Source organism: Eumetopias jubatus, unplaced genomic scaffold (assembly GCF_037043125.1).
Source record: "Eumetopias jubatus isolate StellerSeaLion01/CBP00866 unplaced genomic scaffold, mEumJub1_p1.0 scaffold_3, whole genome shotgun sequence".
Taxonomy (NCBI): Eukaryota; Metazoa; Chordata; class Mammalia; order Carnivora; family Otariidae; genus Eumetopias; species Eumetopias jubatus.
Window position 1 is genome coordinate 131,065,875 of NW_028274809.1, and position 4,174 is coordinate 131,070,048.

Here is a 4,174-nt window from a genome sequence, read left to right on the forward strand (position 1 = left end):
TTTTAATTTTCTTTTATATAAATACCCAATTATCAGAGCACTTTATAACAAATCGTCCAATATCTTAACTCATCTGCCATGCCAGCTGTTATAAATTGGTCTCATCAGAGTGAGCGCTCCTCTCCGCTATCAATTTGGTTATCTCCAATGAATACTTCATTGTTTTAGTTTCTATGGTTTTATTAGTCTTGGTATTTGGTAGAGCAGGTTCCTCATTGTCTTTAGAAGAGTATCTATTATTTGTAACCATGATAGTTGTGTATCCCCCATTTAAATAGGTTTTCTTTAATGACTGTCATAAAGTTAAAAAAAAATTCTCCATAACTCCTAAGTCATATGTCACTGTTTTCTTTCTAAAGACTTAAATTTTTTTAGAGCAGTTATATGTTCACAGCAAAATTGAGAGGAAGGTACAAACACTTCCCATAATATACCTCTTAGTCCCACACGTGCCTAGGCTCCCACATTATCAAAATCCTCCACTAGAGTGGTATATTTGTTGCAATTGATGAGTTTACATTAACACATCATTATCACCCAGAGTCCATAGTTTGGATTAGGATTCACTCTTGGTGTTGTACATGCTATGGGCTTGCACAAATGTATAATGTCATGATAATGTTATGATGATGTCATCCATCACTATATCATAGAATATTTTCACTGCTCTGGAAACTCTCTGTGCTCCACCTATTCATCCTTCTCTGCCCCTCCCCCCAACCCCTAGCAACCACTGATCTTCTATGTCCATGGTTTTACCTTTTCCAGAATGTCATTTAGTTGGAATCATATGGAAACTTTTCCAGATTGGCTTCTTTCACCTAGCAATATGCATTTAAGGTTACACCATGTCTTTTCATAGCTTGGTAGCTCCTTTTTTTAGTGCCAAATAGTATTCCATTGCCTGGTGTTTCCTTTTGTTGAATGAAGTTTTTTGCTGTTGCTCATATTTGAAAATGCAACTGACTTTTGAATATATTCGTAAATCTCACTAAGCTTTACATCTTCCTTTTTAATTATACCTTTTACCGTTTTAGACCTTGCCATTAGCCAGACTGTGTAGTACCATGCTGAACTACATTTTACTTGACCAGCCTGATTTTAAAGGGCTACTTCTTAAAATTCCATAGTTAAGAATAATGTGTGCTATACTTTTATAGATTAACTTTACCTAATAAAGCTTCATTCTTTTCATAGTTTGCTAAATGTGTGTTTTTTAACCATTATGGTGATTGTTATCAACCATTTTTTATGGACTGAGAAGATGGTTTTTCTCCATGTGATGACTGCCCTTTTGGATTTACTTTTATCCTTGCCTTACTATTAATCTATCCTTTACTCCCGACAGAAACCCAACTTGGTTATGGTGTACTGTTTTTTAGAATAATCTTGTCTTGCTAATATTTTGTTTCACTATTTTTCTTGGGTAAGGTTGACTTGCATTTTTTCTCCTACTACGCTTGTCTGAGTTGTGGTATCAAGGTTAAATTGGTCTATAAGAATGAGTTGATGAGTGTTTCCTCCTTCTATTCTCTTGGAAGAGTGTGTGCAGTAGAATGAGCCTGAAAAGACTTCCGAGGCTACTGCTTCCTTTCCATTTACAAGTGTTGTGATACCAACATGCTGGCAAGTAAGACTTCTTACTGTATGCTTATTTCTTCCACTTTTCTGTGCCTTCTCTGTGTTTTTTTCTTATTCCATTTGCCCTCTCCACCAATTAGGAATTAAAAACACTAATGACTTCGAAGATTTATTTATTTGAGAGAGAGAGAGAGAGAGAGAGAGTGCTTGTGGGAGCAGGGGGAGGGGCAGAGGAAGAGGGAGAGAAGCCTCAAGCAGACGCCCCGTTGAGCGTGGAGCAAGAGACAGGGCTCAATCTCATGACCCTGAGATCGGACCTGAGCCGAGATCATGACCTGAGTGGAAATCACGAGTTGGACGCTTAACTGACAGAGCCACCCAGGAGCCCCAAACACCAAAGACTTTGAACTCTTACTGTAAAACTTTTACCAGAAGTAAATTAGGAATTTCGAAATTTAGTATCAAAATGCCCCTCCTGAATACAAGGACCTGGGGATACTTTAATTTTGATCGCCCTTCCCAACTGACTTGCCAGTGTTGCCCAATATTTTATCACTTAACTGACCCAAATGAGACATTGTTTACTAGTGTTGTGTCCCCCTTTAGAAACAACAAAGGCTCACTAAATTTGATTTGGAGTGAAGTCTTTTTTTTAAGTCAATAAATTTATATTTGAGGAATTTCACATGTGATTTCTCCTACTACCAATCACCTTAGTTCCTTCGAAGTCTGTCATAATCTTCCAGGTAGCCCTTTTTAAAAAGAATTTTTGCTCAATTCACAGTTGTCTCTGTCAGTCAGTCCACAATTCTTTCAGTTGGGCTTCTTTTCTTTTTTTGAGTCGGGGGCAGAGGGAGAGAATCTTAAGCAGGATCCACGCCTAAGTGCAGAGCCCGACGCATGGCTCGATCTTGGGACCTGAGCCGAAATCAAGAGTCTGAAGCTTGACCAACTGAGGCACCCAGATTCCCCTCAGCTGGATTTCTTTGATCTCCACTTGGATACGGACATACTTCAAAACTTCCCCACCTATAATCTTTGGAATCCAATTTCTTCAAACAATTGATTTTAGGGCCCTAGAAGTTAAAACTGTAGAAAGTTCACTGATTGCTATTTTGTCAAGTGATTTAAAAATATATTATTCCTTAATTGTTTCTAATACTGAAAAGTCTTGTTCCATCCACTTTTAACAAGAAATGTTACAGGTCTCATTGTCGCCCCTGCAATAACCAAAGCATAACCTGTGTCTCAATGTCACCACATTAACCATCTGTGGACATCACAGACAACCATGCCCATTTTCATCTAGAATGAGGCTTAGAGTAAATGAAGTCCTTTCTAAAATTCTGTGACACTAACTATATTTCATAAGTGAAGACTAAACTCACCTAGCAAATCAATTGGTAAGGCTTAAAATTAAGGTTCATCAATTACATGAATTAACAGTGTTTGCAAATCCTATATAACTATAGGGCTTTATGGGAAGAGAATGCAGAGGTACATTTCTAATCCCTTTCCATAATGCAGATCCTCACCATCTTCATTTTTAGATTTCTGCAAAAACCATCCAGTGTACTACCTCTAATTCAACCTCCATGCTATAGCCTATGTGACTTTTGCAAAGTGCTTTCTATTTCAAACTGCTGACCAGAAACAGACACCCGAGTCCTCCGCATGGCTTACAAGGTCTTTTGCAATCAGGTCCCTTGATTTTAGAGTTCCCCAAACTACAGACTTCATTCAAACCCCACCCAGTTATGGGATTATATTGCTGTGCTGGTCTGTCACACTTGGTGCCTCTCTGAAGGATGTTATTTCTTACTAATCCTAAGACTTTAATGTCACCGAGAAGGCTTTCTGGACTCCCTCAGGCAGAAAGGTACTCACGTTCTGTCTTGCCTATTTTCAAAGCACTATGAAGTAGTAGTAAAAAGTAGTAAAAGTAGCCTGGTATTGGTATTAAATGTTTGGTTTAAATTTACCACTTACTATGTTGTGGGACTTACATCTTGACTTATCTATCTGGTTAATTAAGTTGCTAGTACTTATCTCTAGGGTTATGAGATACATAAAACCCGTCCGCAGTAATTACTGCAAGCACTCCAAAAATGTTCTCATTTTTATATAAACCTTTATGTGCCCGATACACACAAGATGCCAGGAATACAACTAAAAGATGAACAGGACATAGTTCCTTTGCTATGATGACAGGGGCTCATAGAACAGTAAAACTAAACCTTGTAGCAGTATCACTAGAGAAAGATTACTCATTAATTTGTCTTGAGTGAATGGTCAACATATATAAACAACACAATCTTTAAAAGGTTTTATAAGTGTAGACTTAAAAAAGAACAAATGACAACTTCCAGCAACTGGCATTGGATTAACTATGCAGTTACATTCTGTGTTTGCAGATAATTAAAGGCATAAATAGTCTGTTTCAAGTGTTCGTTATAAGTTTCATGTAAGATAATATATAAAGGAATGAGCAATTGAGTTTCAACTGAATTTGGACAAACAAAAATGTTCTATGTATTAGCATATGTGAAAAATTAAAAAGCCTCTCGAAGCACTTAATAAAACACTTGTAAGA

At 37.3% G+C, this 4,174-nt stretch overlaps 1 non-coding gene across 1 annotated transcript; it reads right to left on the reverse strand.

Annotated features, from left to right (window-relative positions):
* Window positions 1-2,775: 2,775 nt before the first annotated feature.
* On the reverse strand, window positions 2,776-2,899 carry LOC114212990 (small nucleolar RNA SNORA1). Its single transcript, XR_003610096.1, has one exon. It is a non-coding gene; the product is annotated as a small nucleolar RNA SNORA1 (small nucleolar RNA).
* Window positions 2,900-4,174: the final 1,275 nt, after the last annotated feature.